This window comes from Monodon monoceros, unplaced genomic scaffold (genome assembly GCF_005190385.1).
Source record: "Monodon monoceros isolate NGI ecotype Baffin Bay Population unplaced genomic scaffold, NGI_Narwhal_1 Super_Scaffold_12, whole genome shotgun sequence".
NCBI lineage: Eukaryota > Metazoa > Chordata > Mammalia > Artiodactyla > Monodontidae > Monodon > Monodon monoceros.
In genome coordinates this window covers 32,160,694-32,182,093 of record NW_021703768.1, presented here as the reverse complement: position 1 = coordinate 32,182,093, position 21,400 = coordinate 32,160,694, and the positions used below count along the sequence as shown (strand labels likewise).

At 41.2% G+C, this 21,400-nt stretch overlaps 1 protein-coding gene across 3 annotated transcripts in view; it reads left to right on the top strand.

The window, feature by feature from the left end:
* Positions 1-134: 134 nt before the first annotated feature.
* The window catches only part of LIFR (LIF receptor subunit alpha), a 91,940-nt gene continuing 70,674 nt past the window's right edge, over positions 135-21,400 (top strand). For 2 of the 3 annotated variants that reach the window (XM_029216100.1, XM_029216102.1), the window contains exon 1: positions 135-395. The gene's annotated coding sequence lies outside the window, so the exon portion shown is untranslated. Of the gene's footprint in view, positions 396-672; positions 1,669-21,400 lie in introns of those variants that run through there. The other variant, XM_029216101.1, reaches the window with a different exon arrangement.

Here is a 21,400-nt window from a genome sequence, read left to right as displayed (position 1 = left end):
GCGGGGCGGGGCCGGGGCCGGGGGCGGGGCCGGGGAGCAGCGCCCCCCGCCGAGCGGCGTGCAGGCACCGCCCCCGCGCTCCGCAGTCCCCGCTGGAGCGTCTCGCCACTGGCCGTGGCCGTTACTGTTGCCTCCGCGCGGCTCTGGCGGCGGCGGCGGCTCCCGGGGCTCGCGGAGGGCAGCGGGCCGACCCTCGCCCGTGGCCGCCTGGTGCAGCCCAGCGCTGGGACCGGGGAGGCAAGACGGCGGCGGCGGAGGCGGCGGGTTGTGCCCGGCCCCCCTCCTCTACGCCTCCAGACCCCGCGCGACTGCGGACTCCTGGCAGACCCCGGGCGGCGGCCGAGGCGGCCAAGCTGACGGCCGGGGATGGCGAGATAGCGGCGCGGGAGCGGCTTGTGAGTACGGGGAGCGGGTGGGCGCGGCGCAAGGCGCGGCGAGTGGGAGCCGCGGAGCCTGGAGCCCAGTCCCGTGGGCGCGTCGCCGCGAGCGCCCGGCGGCCCGCGGGGGGCGGGGGGCAGCGCTCCGGCCGGCTTCGGCCCGGGTGTCGGGGAGCGTCCGAGAGGAGTGACCGGGAGCGGGGGGTGGGGCGCGCCAGGTCGCGCCGCTCTCCAAGCACCCTTGGGCCACCCTCGGCTCCCAGAGGACGCCGACTCCCCGGCTGCGAACTTCTACCCCACGTAGGGCAGCGAGTTCTGAGGCCACAGGCTACCTGGGGGATGGGAAGGAGCTTGAATTTTTATTTTTGTTAAGGGATGTAATCAACCAAGTGATTTCGTGACCCCGTGCCTCAACTTCTCATTAAACTAGTTCTCTGTCCCTTCCGTATTCATGGTGTATTTGATTCACCTGTATTTTATGTGCTTGTATCCGAAGGCGCTATACTGATGAAAACCAGTTAAAGAGTTGGCGATCAAAGTTAGGCTTCGTAAAGAATGACACTTTTAATGCGTCATTTCAAAAGACAGAGCTGGAATCCTGAGTTGTGTCTGACAGAAAACTCTGTGCTTCAAATGCTGTGAATTTACGCCTTGAATAACATGATTCTGGCCTCCACCATCCCGCGTCCCCACCTTTGGCTACCAGAAATATATGAGGTGTTTTATTTGCGGTTGGGTACCTGTGTGTTCCTTTTTGTATGGGTGTGTTATTGCAGTCAAATATTGATATAGCATATATACTGATACCGAATGGCGTTTGTGTGGAAATGAATTTTTTGCATTTTTTTAATGTGTTCTTTTAAGATACATTTTTCAACAGAAAGGTTTCAGTTTAAAGTTTGCCTTCTGATTTGTTCGTTTTCAGTTTCAGATTTGTCTTTAAAAAAAAATTTGCTTGGAGTAAAATTAAGTGACTTAGTAGTATCATTTAGTCAGGGGTCCCAAAATGATTCTTAGGTTAAATTTAAAGCAAATTCCCCTCCCCAGAAGAGAAAAATTAAAGCGTTCGTTTAGTGCAAATGATGCTTGCCCCTTCCCTTAAATGCTGATTTTGCCACAGATCTGAACTCACATTTCACTAGTATCGGAGGGTTCCTCGTCTAAGCCTGGCAGGGGAAAGGAAACCTAAGTATAGCGTGTGTTTTTAAAAACACTGTGCTCTTACTTGTTTCTTACGTTGACTTTCTGTTTTAGAGCCAAGGGGAAACTGTTGATTTGGAGGCTTCATTAGGTAGGTACAAGCTCGATTTAGATTTCCCTTCCAAGGGTTGAACTGAGGCTTATTTGCTTTGTGATAGGTGAGATCACAAGTGCTCCTCTCTAGTTAGTGGAGACTGGGATTCTTTTCTGGGAAATAAGGATCAGGAACTTTGCTGTTGAAGAGAACAAACTTTTGTGATTTTTGAAAGCTTTTGCTTATTGATGGTCCTCACTGAATAATATGTTGGCAATAGTATAAATTATTATGACATCAAGATTTATCATATTAATTTGTGGGACAGGCAACCTGTGCACACTGTAGAAGATTCAGTATGTATAAAAAGCTATAGAGTGGAAAGTATACCTCTCTCCCCCCCGCCAGGCCTCATTGCACCCTGTTCTCCCCAGGACCCAGGGTTACTAACTCCTGTGTATATCTTTCCAGATAAAGCCTATGCTAGTATAAACATTTTGTATGTGTTCTTTTTATTTGTGTTTCCACAAATGAGGATGCATTGTGTACTCTGTTCTGCACCAGCTCCCTGCCCTCCCCTCCCTGCAGAGTACTAAATCTTGGCAGTCTCTACATCAGTACCTAAGAGCTGTCTCATTCTCTAACAGCTGCTGCGTACTCCATTAAGGATGAAACGTAATTTATTTAACCTCTTCTTCATTGCGGTAGGTTGTTTCTACTATTTTGCTGTAGAATTATTGTAAAACATTAGTTTTTGAGGTTTTTAAGTGGGTTTCAATTATTCCCAAAGGCCCAAAGGCAGGAGTAACTTACTTCTTTGCATCATGTCCAGGAAATATATGCCCCTTCTCTCCAATGTACACCCTTTCCTTTTATATAATTTCAAAGCAATCCATAAGGATCTTTGGTGTCTTTGTGGTGAAGCATGAGACATCAAGGCCAGTTACTAAGGTCATATTCCTTGATTAACACCTTAGCTCTTTGTTTCAACAAAAGAAATAAAAGAATAGATATAAGTTGTTAAGAATAATCTGTAAGAGGGCTTTCCTGGTGGCGCAGTGGTTGAGAGTCAGCCTGCCGATGCAGGGGACACGGGTTCGTGCCCCGGTCCGGGAAGATCCCACGTGCCGCGGAGTGGCTGGGCCCGTGCACCATGGCCGCTGAGCCTGTGCGTCCAGAGCCTGTGCTCCGCAACGGGAGAGGCCACAACAGTGAGAGGCCCGCGTACCGCAAAAAAAAAAAAAAAAGAATAATCTGTAAGAAAAATTCTTAAGAGTTTGAATATTTTGAACATGGAGAAAACGCTTGTACCTTTGATTAAGTTGAAGTTAAAGGCAGTTTATCAGTTGTAAAACTTGTTTGCCATTAGGCACTAACATCCCTGCCTTCTGTAGATTATCACCAGTATCTCATATTTTAATGTTGCTATAGTATGGTTATAAATTGTACACTTTGGGAGAAGGTTATTCATAACTTTTAAGAGGGAGTATGCTTTTAGAAAATATTTGGCCCTTTTAAATTAAAATTTGAGGTCTCTTAGAGTGCTTTTAAAGCAGAGTAAATTGTAGAAGTAAGACTAATGCTAGCTAGCACTTGAGCCAAATACAGTATATAATTTGAATATTAGCCAATGTTAAGCTTTATATTTCCATTATGCTTATTTCTGAGAATGATTTTAGGACTAATGTAAGAAACTGTAATAATCCTTTTTTTTTTTTAACTGACCAAACAAATCTTTTCACATTTAAGGTGTTTTCTTTTTCCTTTGTTATTCAGTACCTGTCGTTGTGCTACAGGACTGCTAATATTGCATCTGTATATTCCAGGCAACTTTCTAGCAACTAAGAATATAGCAGTGCACAGGACAGATAGATGCCCTTCTAATGAGTTCACATCTTAGTGAGGGAGGTGGATAAAAAGCAGAGAAGCAATAAAGGCAATAATATTAGAGAGTGATAAGTGCTGGAAAAGTGATAAAATAGGTTTGCTGTGGCACACAGGGGCAGGGTAGGGGCTGCTGTTTTAGACTGAGTGGCCCTGGAAGCCTCTCTGAGGTGGAGAGATTTGAACTGAGAGTTGAGTGTGTTTTTGGAGAATGGTGACTCAGGCAGAGGGAACAGCACATGCAAAGGCCCTGCAGTGGGGCTGAGCCTTGCACGCCAGAGGAACAGAGGGCTGCCTGTGTGGCTGGAATTTATGATGAAAAAGTGGCTGGCAGGAGAGAGAAGGCACTGGGATTAGTGTCCTGGGTATTTGCATATGTCAAGGAACATTTATAGAAGTGGGAAGGAGACCTTGGGTGGTGGAGTTCCTCCATCTGCTGGAAGCTCCAGGAGGGCAGGCACTGATCTGCTTGTTCCTCATTGCTTCCCCCATGCCAGGAACAGCCTTGGTCAGAATGGGCTGTGAATATTTATAGAATTAATGAATAATTAGAGAGTTTAAGAAATAATCTTGCCTGGTTTTGGTCAAAATACCTAGACTTGGGAGTCTTTTAGTTGAGTTTTCCATCTTGGCTCTGGCCCTTGACATTACCAAATCTGGTCTGCTGTTAACACACCCTCTCAAATTGTTGCTTTAAGTCAGTTGCATTTGATTTCTATTCCCTGAAATTAGAGTATGAAGCCTTAAAAAAAGCACGCCTAATTTTCTAGGACATTATAGTGATTTCTGAGTAATTTAGTTAAAAGTTCCATCTTTGATTTTAGTGGATTAGCCATTTGCCTAAGGGTAAAAATTTCAGAGATGCCTTTTTTGGTATAGTGAATGTTTGAATCCTTTTGGGCAGATGACAGACTAATGAGCACATAAAATGTATGTATTTTATGCAGGTACTTTTATTCTCACAGGAAGAATGTGTGTGTGTTCTATTTTAGGGAGTATCAGGAACTGTGGTATTTCCTCTTCCCAACTTCTAATCTGTTTGTCATTCTGAATATATGTTCCTTTATATTAACTGAAAGCTTGGGAAATGAGTTTTGTGCCAAGCAATTGTTGTAAGATGCCTAATTAGAATCTGTTGTTTTTTTCTTAACTGTGACTTTTGAGGTCCTGTTCCATATCAGGAGTTGTGATCTTGTAGAATGAGGGGGGTTGATTTTTTATTTCCTATCCTAATTGGTTGATACCTGAACCCAATAAGTTGTTCCCATATAAGATAATTTTATCTTCCAGCATTCTCTCTTAAGCTCTGTGCACATGCTATGTAAAGGATGGATTCTGTGACTTTAAAATCTTAAATCAAGTTACCTTTGTTTTTCGTCACTCTCCTTGCAGTGAAAGGTCTTCAGGCAAATTGCGGAAGCCCACAAGCATCTGTTTTATAGGTCACTGGTACATTGAGGCTTAGATGCTTGAGTTAAAGTACTTTTACTACTACCTTTACCTTTCCTTTGTGAACTACAGAGATGCAGCAGGTCCAGATTTGTCTTACATTGCCTAAAGTTTACGACGCATATGCATTCATCACCAGTCCTTGCTGCTGCTGCTGCTCGTGTGAGCAAAGGTTGTGCTTATCAAATACTGTTTTATGCGTTTATGTTGGAAGTTGAAGAAAACCTTCTGGTGGGTGAATTTTTCACGTACTTTTGCAGAGAGGTGAGAAAATCTTGCCTCTACCCATTCTTCTGGTTTGTAGGGCAGGTACAGAGGAAGACTTGGAATCAGTACGTGCCCGTAGCTGAGAATCTGTATCTGTATTATTAAGTGGCAGTATCATGGAAGACCACAAGAAGGCGCTAATACTCCCATAAAGTGTGTGGCTCTTCCCTAAGGGTGACTTGGGATACTGAGGCCCCTTGCCTTCTTCTCACTGCTTGCAGGAGCAGCCTTCTCCAAGGAAACCCTGGATCGGAGGACAGTTGAAACAGCGGTGGTGGGAGCATGTGGTGGAAAATAACAAGTGGTGGCAGAAGTAATGCTTCCCATTTCTCATATTGAAAATGCTGGTGAGGCAGTGAATTGTAGACATTCTGTAGACAGAGTGTGCCTTTGAATTGGGGATGAGGGTAAGCTGGAGAGAGGTGAGACTCCACCATCACGACTTAGTGCTGCAGCTGCCGGCGTGCCACCTTAAAGCTGGGTGCCAGCCTTCCCAGTCCCAGGCTTGGAGACCTGCCGCCACACCAGTGGGTCCTGTTTCATGTTTCATGCTGTAGTATTTATAGTGCAGTTCAGAAGGCAAGGAGGCAAGAACATCTTAGGATCCTTTTCAAACACACAGTTAAAATTGGGAGCATAAGTCTTCATCTAACAGGAACCTTATTCTGTATCATTCCTTGAAGTTACCTGGATCACCAGAGTTTTACTGTAGATGTAAAATTTGGGAGGAGGGGGCTGAGAGCTTCATTCTGATTTCTAAAGAAGGATTATATATAGTCCTGTATATAACTTAAAATGCAAAACATTTACGAGTAATAGGAGCTTAAGCATTCCGACAAAACCAAAGAAGGTATAGAATTTAAGGGGCAGAAGGGGCCTCGGATCATCTGGTCAGCTTTTTTAAGTTTACTGATAAACCAAGCCCCACAGGTGTTCTAATTTGCCTAAGAATCCAGTAGTTCCAGACTGGTGTTTGTAACCACGATTTGCTGATTCCTAGCTGCAGGATTCTGAGCTCCCCTCTGGAACAGCAGGAAATTTGTGGGGTTCACTGCTGTGTCTCCATAGAACAGTGCCCAGCCCAGATACTTGTTGAATAAATGAATACATAAGAGAATTTTGAGAACTTAAGATTGCACATTAGCTATAAGATAATACTTATAAAATTTGAAAGAATACATGATTTCATGAGTTTCTTTTCTTGTTAAACAATAGAGCATGTTGCTATTAAAGCCCAAACTATTAAGCCTAATATTAGCCAGATGGGCAAATGAAGATGTGTTTTACTGACTAACTTGGCAATTTTCAGAGCCTGGTGTCACTAGATCTTGTAATATTCATTCTGTTCAGTCTGCTGGGATCCGGTGTCATTTAAGTTTTATATTTTGTATTTGAAAACATATGTACTTCAAAATTTAGCATTTGTTGTCTGAATTGTTTGCTATTTTTCTAGATATGTTTTATCAATAGTTTCACTATTTTTAAAACTTAGAGCCATATAGGGATTTGGTTGGTTACAAACAAATCTAGCTAACCATTAGGTTTTTGGGGATTGTCACTTTCAAATGCTGCTGGTGGCTGTTTCACTTGTTATAACTTTCCAGGAGGGCAATTTTGTTTATTACTCACCGAAAGCCTCAAAAATGTGCCATGTCCCTTAGTCAGGCATTTCCACCACTAGGAATTTAAACTAAGGAAAAAAAAATAAAGTGTGTGCACAGAGACCAGTCTATAGCAGTGGTTCTCGCCTATGCGGTGCCTGTGGGCACCGTATTCCTGTCAGTAGCTTTCTCCCCGCACAATGATTCTTCACTTGGCGGGAAGTCCACGTAGTGGGGTGTCTCAGATTCCGAGGGGTGGGGTGCTCCCCCAAGCTTGGAAACTCGTCTCCAGATTCTGGTGACCTCCACAAAAAGTACACCAAAAACCCAACCTTTAGTTTGCAAAAATGATTTTTGTAGCTTTCTTTATGATAGTTATAAGCTAGAAACAACTTAAATGCTCAATAATAGGGAGGTGGATTACATAAATTGTGGTATATATCAATACTTGTAATGAAAAACCCTTTCTTCATTGACAGTGAGGTAAGAAGTATTTATTGATTTGGAAAGATACTCAAAATTTGTAAAGTGAAAAAGCAGATTGCAAAACAGCACGTGTAAGTGGATCTAAGGGTTTTTTTTTTTGTTTTTGGAGAAAGAGGTAGAGAGAGTGAGCGAGCGAGCAGGAGTGTGCAGTTTTCTACCTGTTACGTAGGAAAATGCCGGGAAGACTATACACCAGATGTTAGGTGAGAATATCTCCTTGTGCTGAAATTACAGGTGACTACTAGTTTTATTTTCCTGAATTTCCTACATAAGGAGCATATTATGTAGTAAAGAGAATGAGAGCAGCTTCCTTTTTTCATTTACTGGTTAGGCAACCCACAGAACTTGGACAGGTTCTGTGTCTGATTTCTTACCTGTAAAAGGGAATAATTCCACCTCATCATGCCTGCGAGTAGTATGTGTTAGATAAATGTTACCTTTCCCTCACTATTCTATTATGATTAAGGCCAATATTCCTACTAATGTAGGATTTCTAAGCAGAATAACATATCAACTGTTGTAAGAAGCACTTTATGACATTCTGACAAAATATTTCATTGCTTCTGGTCACTGAGAAATATTTTGTTGAGTTATTACTTACTTTAAAACTGAAATGCTTTCCAGTGCCAAGAAATTTTATTTTGAATCAAAAGCTTTTTTTCTTCTTCTGTTTCCTTCTGTTATCGGTTTCCGTAGTTCTGTATGATAAGTTCTCAAAAGTCAGGGTCCGATCTCTTTTCCTTTTATAGAGTTGTTAAAATGAAATGTGATTCATTCATTCAGCAACTATTAAGGGCCTTTTTTTCCCCAGGCAGCAGGTAGGCATCAGATATGCAGCAGTGGGCAGGGCAGACACGCCCCCACTACTTGCATGACAAGGAAAGTGATCAGAGCACTTCAGGGCCAGGAGGCACACCCACTCAGTAAAAGGTGTGTTACAGCAGCTGACAATCAAGTGGGCCTCATTTCCTCTCCTGCGATTTTAAAAGAAACTGTTGTGATGTTACTTTTCAATGAACACAAACATTGCCTCTTGCTTGTTCTACCAAGTACAGGAGGAGCAGACTAGGTTATTTCACCTTGACATTTACTGATGATTTAGTGATGACTTGCATTATATATCTGTGAGAATATCCTGGGCTAATAGTATTAAAATTGCTACTCTATATCCTCTGTGAAGGATATGCCTTTTTGAGATTATCTAGTGTAAAATTACTGCTGTGGGTTCCTACTAATAAATTTAGGGTGGATAGAATTTATCGATACCCCATTTGAGAAATTCCAGCACGTGGTCTCACTGAGGATGAGGGCAGAAAGCCTGCAGTTTAAGGTTTCCATTTGACGGTATATAAGAATACATTAATTTTGTAATGTGTTCCTTGTGTAGGGACAGTTTTGGCAGCAGCTGTAAATGTTTTGATATAAAGTACACCCTCAGTGTTCATGAGAAGAGTCTCGGGACCTTTATGACAAATACTGACCTTGCATTTTATTTCCCTGATACAGCCTAATAAAAGAAGACAGTTTCATAAATCATTTTTTCTTGTTCCTGTGTAGAAAGAATGTAGAAGTCATGTCACAGGTTGGAGCCACTAGCAAAGCCAACATTTTATTCTTTCTTTATCTCACATTTTTTCCATCTACACCATTGCTTTCCATGGCCTATTCCACTCCATTGGCCTCCGCTGGAGCCAGCAATTAGCTTTCTTTTTCTTAATGGTGGTGGGGGGATCTCTTTTCACAAAGAAATACCCTTTATCTCTCTTGAGATGTACTGAGTATGTAATAGTAAAGGGAGAGCAACCAAACTGTGTTGACCTGCAGACCTCAGGCTGTCGTCTAGACGTAGAATTTAGCCAACTTACTCTTTCTCAAATGCAAGCTTCAATAAAAGTACAGGTGACTCTGTTTTGGAACTTTTCAGCTCACTTACAAATAGTCAAAGTTGTGATTGCTGTACTCACGCATTCTATGGGCTGTATTGCTGGGATCAAAAACTCAAATGCTTACAGGGACAGAAGAGGTCACAAACATTGCTGAGTGGGTCTGATCTGCCTTTTGTCTTTATGCTTCTGATAAAAACATAAGGAATATTTTACTTCTTAATTCTACTACAAGATAGACAACACTGATAGTCTCGATGAATGGCAACTGAAATTTGTCTCAGTTTTGGGGACCAATAAGGAAAGACACAGAGGAAGGTTGGATCTGGAGCAACCTTGAGCTGATGTGAGCTGAGTTTTGAAGGGCGAGTTGGTGTTTGTTAAATGGACAGGGAAGAGTGGGGTGGGAAAGACATTCTGGGTAGAGGATAAGGTGTGCAGTGACACAGAGGACAGCAGAGCCTGCCGTGTTTGTTGGGACTCGAGCACAGGGCCAGTGTGGGTCAGAGGGCAAAGGTAGGTGGGACTGAAGTTAGGCGGCTTGGAACAGCAGAGAGCCTCATGCCATGCTGACAGCTGGCACCTTCTCTGTAGGCCAGGGAGAACCATGGAAAATTTCAGGCATGTGAGACCGACGATTCAGAAGGGGGCCTCCAGCTTGTGTCATGGAGGCTTGGGAATCCAGAGACCAGGGAGCAACCTGGCAGGAGTGCAGACCAAGGGGAAGAAGCCCCAACAAGGCCCTAGCCAGGCCCGGCCCTGGAAGTTTGTCTTTACTTTCCTAATAATGTTGAGGCATTATTTCCTAATAGTGACACGTGCAGCAGTAATGACTCTGCTCTTCCCATGCTCAATTCATCATGCCCTTTTCTTAAAGCTTTTGATTAAACTCAAATGGTGAGAAAGCATTCAATGTGTTTAAAGCTATCAAACACAGATCTACTGATGCCTTACCCTTACATTGCTAAAAGTTTGAGAGATCCTAAGTGTGGGTGGTTATAAAATAGTGAGTAGGTGAAGTGGGAGTGATGAAGTAGCCGCTTGAGCTAAAGATGTTGGTCAGAGGGCACAAACTTTCAGCTATAAGATGAATAAATTCTGGGGATCTATAGTTAATAATACGGTATTGTATACCTGAAATTTGTTATGAGAGTAAATCTTAAGCATTTTTACCACACATGGAAAAGAAAGCTATGAGGTGACAGATGTCTTATTAACTCGGTTGTGGTGATCATTTCACAGCGTACATATACACACGTCAAATCATCATGCTGTATACTTCAAATCCATACAGTTTTATTTGTCAGTTGTACCTCAGTAAAGCTGGGGAAAAACAATAGGGAGCAGGTTGCACCTATGGAGAGAAGGGATAAGAATACTTTGAGTAAGGTTTATATTGAAGCAAGAATTTATAATAATTTGGACAGTAATAAAGACAACAATAATAGATTATGTTTCATATTAATAATACTTTAATGTTAGATTACCTACTTACTCATTTTTTAGACTAAAAATGAATCCCTCAATTTTAATACCACCAGAGGACAGGATTTTAGATATTATCATAAAATGAGGAGACAAGAGAGTTGTCCCTCTTCTTGTTATTTTGGCAGTTACATTACATTATTGGTCCATTTCACTAACCGGTCTTTTGTGTTTTTCCCACATGCTGCTGTTAAGTCATATCTCCTCCAAACTGTATTTGTTTATTTTCTGTGTGTTATTGTCATCATCATAACCATTTTATTTGGGACTCTGAAATTATCAATGCTAAATTTATCTTATTGGATTAGTTTGTTAGATTAATTTGTTAGCATCCTCATTATTATGTACAATATATTTGCTACTTTGCCCATTTTTTGGTCCACAAATTTGAGAAATGTGATTCCTGTATCTTCCTCCATTTCATTAATGAAAATGTTAAGAAAAACAGAACTCTGTCACATCTGTCCATAATCTTCGTCCAGGTTGGCATCATCGATTAATTAGCACCCTTTGAGTATCATTGATCACGTGGTGAAAGAGCCCCCTTCACTCTTTTTTTATACAACCTTCATCTTGCTCATAAACATCTCTCAGACGTCAGGAAAGGTCTTCTTCAAAGCCAGACACTTCATGTCTGATTCTGATGCTGGCTTTCCCAGCTCATTGGCCTTGTCAAGTTGGGGGTGAGGTGGGGCTGGGGTGTATTGGATTAGGGTCCCTTTCCTAATGTGTTCTGTAATCTTATCCAGGATCAACATCAGGCTCACATGTTTCTAGTCTGTAGAATCTGCTATCTTGATAAGATGCCCATTTCCAAGATAGTTTTGACAAATGACAGTTATTTCAGGTTCTGTTGTATTTTTCATTCTCTGTTCCATCTTATGTAGAAGACTCAAGTAAACGTTAGGTGAATGCTGTGCTTCCACATACTTAGAAGACCTTGTAACCCTGGTCAAATGCTAAAGATTTTATTTTAGTTTTTGGTTTTTTTGAGAAGCATTTGTATTCTAAAATGATGCTTAGGATTTTGGGATCTGGGATTGAATAATATGACCAATCAAGAAAAGGCCATTCACTGGGGCTTCCCTGGTGGCGCAGTGGTTAAGAATCTGCCTGCCAATGCAGGGGACACGGGTTCGAGCCCTGTCCCGGGAAGATCCCACAAGCCGCAGAGCAGCTAAGCCCGTGTGCCACAACTACTGAGCCTGCGCGCCACAGCCCGCAAGCCACAACTATTGAGCCCGCGTGCCACAACTACTGAAGCCCGCGTGCCTAGAACCCATGCTCCACAACAGGAAAAGCCACCGCAGTGAGAAGCCCTCACACCTCAACGAAGAGTAGCCCCCCTTGCTGCAACTAGAGAAAGCCTGCGCGCAGAAATAAAGACCCATTGTGGCCAAAAATAAATAAATAAATTTATTAAAAAAAAAAAAGAAAGAAAAAGCCATTCGAATTCTTTTGGAGAACAGAACTTTCAGATTCCAGCCCTAAAGAATGTTAAAACATTCAGGCACATTTTGGTCAATATCTGTGCCCTGAAATATATGTCTTCAAACCGTTTATATTTTGAGATTATTTCAACAGCAAGACAAGAATTTTTTCACGCCCATACATTTTGAAACAGGTTGTTAACTGGCGCCCCAAGAATTCTATTGGGCCTGCAAATGTGTTTTGTTTGGCCCACATACTGTTTTTTTGAAAAATTGGAATTAGTTGCCAGCATTTAAAAATAAGGTGAGTTCACATTAAAGAAAAAAAACCCCTGCATTTCTGGCTGTTTTTGAAAACCTTGAAAGTCTGTGACTACACTGGGCGCGTGTTCCTAACCGGTGGTAATACAAGAGTTAGGCGCTAGCTGGAGGCCGCCCACCACAGCCCTGCCGTCCTCCTCACTGTGTTTCCTGCGGCCAGCGTCACCCCCTTCATTGGCCTGGCCCTCGGGGGATGTCTGGGCTTACACATGCTGAGTCAAGAGCTAACCAATCACAAGTGTACTTTGAGTTTGAAGGAGAACAGTAAGATGGTAGCTGTTGGCTGTTTTGTTTCCTGACATCGACTGCCTGACCTTTGTCCTACTGTAATGGTTGGAAGGGCTTGGTAAAGCAAGTGGTATTTCTGCCAGGAATGGCACTCAGCTGGGCAGGGTAGGGGGAGCAGCATTCCTGCTTACATTCTAGATATCCGAGTCCATAGATGTGACAAGCAAGGTGTCCTGAGAAGAAAACAGCTATAAATTTCTTATGACATTTGAAGTGGGGCAAGTAGGCCCTGGGTCATACCTGTGTGGTTTTAGAGATGTGAGGGATTTGCCCGAGGTCTCATGCCTGCCACCCAGTCAGTGGTGGAGTGGGGACTGGAGCCCTGGATTCCTGACTCTGCTTCAGTGAGTTTTCTGCTCCATGTTTTTCAGTTTAGTGTGATAGTCTAGAGATGAGATTTATAGCCAGATCTGGATTTAAATACAAGTTTGGCCCCTGTCTAGCTGCCGGACCTCAAGCAAGCATCAAAAACCTCTCTGTGCCTCGTGTTCTGTGTTATAAAAAGGGGGACAATGATGATACGGACCGCCATAAGGTCGTTATAGGGATTAAAATCCAATATTGCATTTGAAGAACTTAAAACAGTGCCTTGCCTGTAATAAACAATACGTAAACAGTGCATGGTATCTCAAAAGTGGTATTTATGAATTCTGTATTATGGTAAACTTAGCTAAAACCAACATTTCAATCACTCAAAACGATTACATAATTATCAATTTTTTTCCTCTTAGAGTTTAGAAAGGGCAGTAAGGATAGTTTTACTCCATCTATTTTGTGAAAAGCCTCCAGCAATTTGATCCAATATTGGCTTTTTGTTCATAAATTTATCTGTAGCAGACAGGTGCATTCAAAAGCATAGCATTCAACTTTCTCTTCAGAATGTAAAGAAATAACTGGGTGTTATCAAAATATTTTAAGTCCTTACCAAAGATGTCATTTGGATGGATTTGTTTAATTCACTAAATGAATCTGGAATATGTAGTGCATGTAAAGCCCTCTTAGATGTAGGAATGTTGGAAAGACAAATCTCTGCTGTTAGGGAACTTATAATTAATGGGAAATGAGAGTGGGAGGGAGGGAAAGAATAGTCTTTGTAATACTTGGTGTGATATGATAAATGACCAAAGTGGAGATTCACCACAGTGCAGCAGAAACATGAAGAGACCACCAGTATCTGGACATGATGGTCTTTGAGAGAGCCAAGAGGCAGAGCTGCCCCAAAGACAGGAGTAGAGGGGCAGTTGGTGTGACAGCCTCCAGACATTTGGCCAGGAGTTTGGATGAATGATGAGACTTAGATGGAGATGCTGCTCAGAGCCAGGTGAGTCATGTGAGAGATGGACTGTGGGAGGCCCCTGCCAGAGGCCATGGGATGAATTAAGTACTGATGTGAACGACCTATGCCAGAGATGCTGATGAGGGCCTGCCAGAGCAGTGGGAATGGAAGTAGGGGTAGGTTCTAGGGCAGAGAGTCAAGGTGTGTTTTGGATGTAAAACTGGTGAGTAGGTGGGAAGGGTGAGAAGGAGGAGGAGTTGAGTGTGACCCAGGAGAGACTGGTGCCATGAATGGAGATGGGCCTGTCACGGGGCAGGTTTGGAAGAGAAGGTGAGTTTATTTTGCACAAGTGGAGTTTTTTGAGAAATCTGTGAAATACCTCAGTGGATATGTAGCATCAAAATATTTTGTCAGAGCAGAAGCAAGAAGAACTACAGTCCTGCAGCCCTGTGAAACTAAAACCACATTCACAGAAAGATAGATGAGATGAAAAGGCAGAGGGCTATGTACCAGATGAAGGAACAAGATAAAACCCCAGAAAAACAACTAAATGAAGTAGAGATAGGCAACCTTCCAGAAAAAGAATTCAGAATAATGATAGTGAAGATGATCCAGGACCTTGGAAAAAGAATGGAGGCAAAGATCGAGAAGATGCAAGAAATGTTTAACAAAGACCTAGAAGAATTAAAGAACAAACAGATGAACAATACAATAACTGAAATGAAAAATACACTAGAAGAAATCAATAGCAGAATAAATGAGGCAGAAGAACAGATAAGTGACCTGGAAGACAGAACGGTGGACTTCACTCCTGCAGAACAGAATAAAGGAACAAGAATGAAAAGAAATGAAGACAGCCTAAGAGACCTCTGCGACAACATTAAACACAACAACATTCGAATTATAGAGGTCCCAGAAGGAGAAGAGAGAGAGAAAAGACCGGAGAAAATATTGGAAGAGATTATAGTTAAAAACTTCCCTAACATAGGAAAGGAAACAGCCACACAAATCCAGGAAAGGCAGAGAGTCCCATACAGGATAAACCCAAGGAGCAGTAGGCCGAGACACAGAGTAATCAAATTGGCAAAAATTAAAGACAAAGAAAAATTATTGAAAGCAGCAAGGGAAAAACAATAAATAACATACTAGGGCCTCCCATAAGGTTAACAGCTGATTTCTCAGCAGAAACTCTACAGGACAGAAGGAAGTGGCATGACATATTTAAAGTGATGAAAGGGAAGAACTTACAACCAAGGTTATTCTACCTGGAAAGTTTCTCATTCAGATTTGATGGAGAAATCAAAAGTGTTACAGACAAGCAAAAGCTAAGAGAATTCAGCACCACCAAACCAGCTAGCTCTACAGCAAATGCTAAAGGAACTTCTCTAAGTGGGAAACACAAGAGAAAAAAAGGACCTACAAAAACAAACCCAGGGCTTCCCTGGTGGTGCAGTGGTTGAGAGTCCGCCTGCTGATGCAGGGGACACGGCTTAGTGCCCCGGTCCAGGAAGATCCCACATGCCGCAGAGGGGCTGGGCCCATCAGCCATGGCCGCTGACCCTGCACGTCCAGAGCCTGTGCTCCGCAACGGGAGAGGCCACAACAGTGAGAGGCCCGCGTACGGCAAAAAAAAAAAAAAAAAAAAAAAAAAAAATTAAGAAAATGGCAATAGGAACATGCATATGGATAATTACCTTAAACATGAATGGATTAAATGCTCCAACCAAAAGCCACAGGCTCGCTGAATGGATACAAAAACAGGACCCGTATATATGCTGTCTACAAGGCACCCACTTCAGACCTAGGGACGCATACAGACAGAAAGTGAGGGGATGGAAAAAGATATTCCATGCAAATGGAAATCAGAAGAAAGCTGGAGTAGCAATACTCATATCAGATAAAATAAACTTTAAAGAATGTTGCAAGAGACAAGGAAGGATACTACATAATGATCAGGGGATCAACCCAAGAAAAAGATATAACAATTATAAATATATATGCACCCAACATATGAGCACCTCAATAAATAAGGCAACTGCTAATAGCTACAAAAGAGGAAATCGACAGTAACACAGTAATAGTGGGGGACTTCAACACCTCACTAACACCAATGGACAGATCATCCAAACAGAAAATAAGGAAACAGACGCTTTAAATGACACGATAGACCAGTTAGATTTAATTGATATTTATAGAATATTCCATCCAAAAACAGCATATTACACTTTCTTCTCAAGTGCGCATGGAACATTCTCCAGGATAGATCACATCTTTGGTCACAACTCAAGCCTCAGTAAATTTAAGAAAATTGAAATTATATCAAGCATCTTTTCTGACCACAATGCTATGAGATCAGAAATCAATTACAGGGAAAAAAACGTAAAAAACACAAAAACATGGAGGCTAAACAATACATCACTGAATAACCAAGAGATCACTGAAGAAATCAAAGAGGAAATCAAAAAATACCTAGAGACAAATGACAATGAAAACGCGATGATCCAAAACCTATGGGATGCAGCAAAAGCAGTTCTAAGAGGGAAGTTTATAGCAATATAATCCTACCTCAAGAAACAACAAACATCTCAGGTAAACAGTCTAACCTTACACCTAAAGGAACTACAGAAAGAAGAACAAACAAAACCCAAAGTTAGCAGAAGGAAAGAGCTCATAAAGATCAGAGCAGAAATAAATGAAATAGAAACAAAGAAAACAGCAGCAAAGATCAATAAAACTAAAAGCTGGTTCTTTGAGAAGATAAACAAAATTGATAAACCATTAGCCAGATTCATCAAGAAAAAGAGGGAGAGGACTCAAATCAATAAAATTAGAAATGAAAAAGGAGAAGTTACAACAGACATCACAGAAATACAAAACATCCTAAGAGACTACTACAGGCAACTCTATGCCAATAAAGTGGACAACCTGGAAGAAATGGACAAATTCATAGAAAGGTATAACCTTCCAAGACTGAAGCAGGAAGAAATAGAAAGTATGAACAGACCAATCACAAGTAATGAAATTGAAACTGTGATTAAAAATCTTCCAACAAACAAAAGCCCAGGACCAGATGGCTTCACAGGTGAATTCTATCAAACATTTAGAGAAGAGCTAACACCCATCCTTCTCAAACTCTTCCAAAAAATTGCAGAGGAAGGAACACTCCCAAACTCATTCTGTGAGGCCACCATCACCCTGATAGCAAAACCAGAGAAAGATACTACAAAAAAAGAAAATTACACACCAATATCACTGATGAATATAGATGCAAAAATCCTCAACAAAATACAAGCAAACAGAATCCAACAACACATTAAAAGGATCATATACCATGATCAAGTGGGATTTCTCCCAGGGATGCAAGGATTCTTCAGTATACGCAAATCAATCAATGTGATACACCATATTAACAAACTGAAGAATAAAAACCATACGATCATCTCAATAGATGCAAAAAAGCTTTTGACAAAATTCAACACCCATTTATGATAAACACTTTCCAGAAAGTGAGCATAGAGGTAACCTACCTCAATATAATGAAGGCCATATACGATAAACCCACTGCAGACATCATTCTCAGTGGTGAAACACTGAATGCATTTCTTCTAGGATCAGGAACAAGACAAGGATGTCCACTCTCACCACTATTATTCAACATAGTTTTGGAAGTCCTAGCCACGGCAATCAGAGAAAAAAAAGAAATAAAAGGAATACATATTGGAAAAGAAGAAGTAAAACTATCACTGTTTGCAGATGACATGATACTATACATCGGAAACCCTAAAGATGTCACCAGAACACTACTAGGACTAATCAATGAATTTGGTAAACTTGCAGGATACAAAATTAATGCACAGAAATCTCTTGCATTCATATACAATAATGATGAAAAATCTGAAAGATAAATTAAGGAAACACTCCCATTTACCACTGCAACAGAAAGAATAAAATACCTAGGAAAAAACGTACCTAGGGAGACAAAAGACCTGTATGCAGAAAACTGTAAGACACTGATGAAAGAAATTAAAGATGATACCAACAGATGGAGAGATATACCATGTTCTTGGATTGGAAGAATCAATATTGTGAAAGTATTGACTATATTACCCAAAGCAATCTACAGATTCAGTGCAATCCCTATCAAATTACCAATGGCAGTTTTTACAGAACTAAAACGAAAAATCTTAAAATTTGTATGGAGACACAAAAGACACTGAATAGCTAAAGCAGTCTGGAGGGAAAAAAACAGCTGGAGGAATCAGACTCCCTGACTTCAGACCATACTACAAAGCTACAGTAATCAAGACAATATGGTACTGGCAGAAAAACAAACATAGATCAATGGAACAGGATAGAAAGCCCAGAGATAAACCCACGCACCTATGGTCAACTAATCTATGACAAAGGAGGCAAGGATATACAATGGAGAAAAGACAGTCTCTTCAATAAGTGGTGCTGGGAAAACTGGAGAGCTACATGTAAAAGAATGAAATTAGAACACTCACTAACACCATACACAAAAATAAATTCAAAATGGAATCAAGACCTAAATGTAAGACCGGACACTATAAAACTCTTAGAGGAAAACATAGGAAGAACACTCTGACATAAATCACAGCAAGATCTTTTTTTGATCCACCTTCTAGAGTAATGGAACTAAAATCAAAAGCAAACAAGACACTTCAAAGCTTTTCCACAGCAAAGAAAAGCCTAAACAAGACAAAAAGACAACCCTCAGAATGGGAGAAAATATTTGCAAACGAATCAATGGACAAAGGATTAATCTCCAAAATATATAAACAGCTCATGCAGCTCAATAGTAGAAAAACAAACAACCCAATCCAAAAATGGTCAGAAGACCTAAATAGACATTTCTCCAAAGAGGACATACAGATGGCCAAGAAGCACATGGAAAGCTGCTCAACATCACTAATTATTAGAGAAATGCAAATCAAAACTACAATGAGGTGTCACCTCACACCAGTCAGAATGGGTATCATCAGAAATTCTACAAACAGCAAATGCTGGAGAGGGCGTGGAGAACAGGGAAGCCTCTTGTACTGTTGGTGGGAATGTAAATTGATACAGCCATTTTGGAGAAGAGTATGCAGGTTCCTTAAAAAACTAAAAATAGAATTACCATATGATCCAGCAATCCCACTACTGGGCATACACCCAGAGAAAACCATAATTCAAAAGGACACATGCACCCCAGTGTTCACTGCAGCACTATTTACAATAGCCGGGTCATGGAAGCCACCTAAATGCCCATCGACAGACGAATGGATAAAGAAGTTGTGCTACATATATACAATGGAGTATTACTCAGCCATAAAAAGGAACGAAATTGGGTCATTTGTAGAGATGTGGCTGGATCTAGAGACTGTCATACTGAGTGAAGTAAGTCAGAAAGAGGAAAATAAATATCGTATATTAACGCATATATGTGGAAGCTAGAAAAATGGCACAGATGAACCGGTTTGCAGGGCAGAAATTGAGACACAGATGTAGAGAACAAACATATGGACACCAAGGGGGAAAGCGGCAGGGGGTCTGGATGGTGGTGTGATGAATTGGGGGATTGGGATTGACATGTATACACTGATGTGTATCAAATGGATAACTAATGAGAACCTGCTGTATTATAAAAAAAACAAAAACAAAAAAACCCATTAATGAAACACTAAGGACACTATGAACCAAGAAAGTTTGGAATATAAATTAGAGGACAGATCAAGTGCTTAGGGATTCCAGTATCATATTTTAGTCTGCCTTGTGCATGCAGGAGAATAACACTGAAATTCAACCTTTGCTATGTTATAAGAATCTAGCTTATGTTTTTCTGAATGTCCTAGGAATTTTTTGTACATTGTCATCCAGATTTTTTGTTTCTCGGGATCCTGACATTCCTCTCTGTCAGTTTTGGTCATCATTCCGGCGAGGACTTCCCTGTTCATTCAAGAACCTTTTTGTTATCAACTTCAGCATGTCATAACAAATTGGAGCACATCACTCAGGTGCTTAAAACCCTTCGAAGGCCCCTGCTGCTCCAGCATCAAGTCCCTGCTCTGCCTGGTAGACCAGGCCCTTCCAGTGGACACCAGCGGGCTACCTCCATGCACTCCACAGTACAGCTGAAGACCGGTGACTCCCCAAACTTCCTCACTCCCACAGGCCTCAGGCCTCTCCTCAAACCACAGCTCCAGGGAATGGCTCTTTCCACCCACCAGCATTCTCCACTTGCCAACGCTTCCCATCTTTCAGAGGCCCCTGGAAGCCCCACCCCACCAAAGAGGGACATCTATCCACTCATGTCTCACCTCAGCTCTGCTAAAATAGGAGTGACTTCAACAGCCTTCAAGAAATGTCAACAAGCGTCTATCAGACAAATGAACTTGTTTCTTCCTTCTATCACAAAGGTGAAATTGTAGTAAAGAAACGACCTGAAGAACATTCCTTCTTGTTCAGAAACATGTCAAGAGATTTTTAACATGAAAAAAAACATGATAAAAGCTCACCTTCAAAAAGAATGAGGAACAGCTCCATTCCCCAGTCCACACTTCCCCACACTCTCTACTATCAAGGGTTATCTTTTTTTTTTTTAATTTTAATCTCTTCCAACTGCTAGCCATAAATCTCATTTCCTTGCTTATGTAATCAAAGTGCATTTTCATGTTTATTGGTGAGTTACAATGCTTTTTTTGTACACTGCTTATTCTATCTTTTGTCTACCTTTTTAATTAGGCATTAATCTGTTCCTTACTGCTCAATTAGAAAGAAATATCACAATGTGCATATTAACTGTGTTATATACATTGCAAATATATCTCCCAGTTCTCTTACTTTCTAGCGAGGTTTCTGTTTGACTTTCATTAAGTCATATTTCTCAATTTTGTCCTTTATGGCTTCTGACCATAAACCTCTTTCTCATGTGAATATTTTATAAATTGTCACCTATATTGTCTTCAAGTACAATTAAGCCTTTTAACATTTTAAGGTTTAATCCATATAAAATTAATTCTGGTGAACAATATGAGTCAGGGGCCCAGCTTTCCCCTCTTCCCACCAAATGCTACCAATTGTCCCAACACTTTTTATTAAATAACACAATCCTTCCTCCACTGACTTGAGATGCCATTAGGACCCCATTCCTTCTCAACATCCTTGGTGGAACTCCTTTAACCCACTGCTCCTTCACCCCACATTCCTTCACTGAACAGCATCCTCTACTCTTGTGGCTTTAACCATCACTTATAACTGATGACTTCTAAATACGTATTTCCAGGTATCTTCCCAGTTACTGTTTAACCATCTACTGGACAATTGCTTGCTTAATCTGCACAAATCCACTCAAATGAGGTCCTTCAGGAATGACAAAATATACATTTTTAAAATTTGTTTATTATTTTATTTTATCCA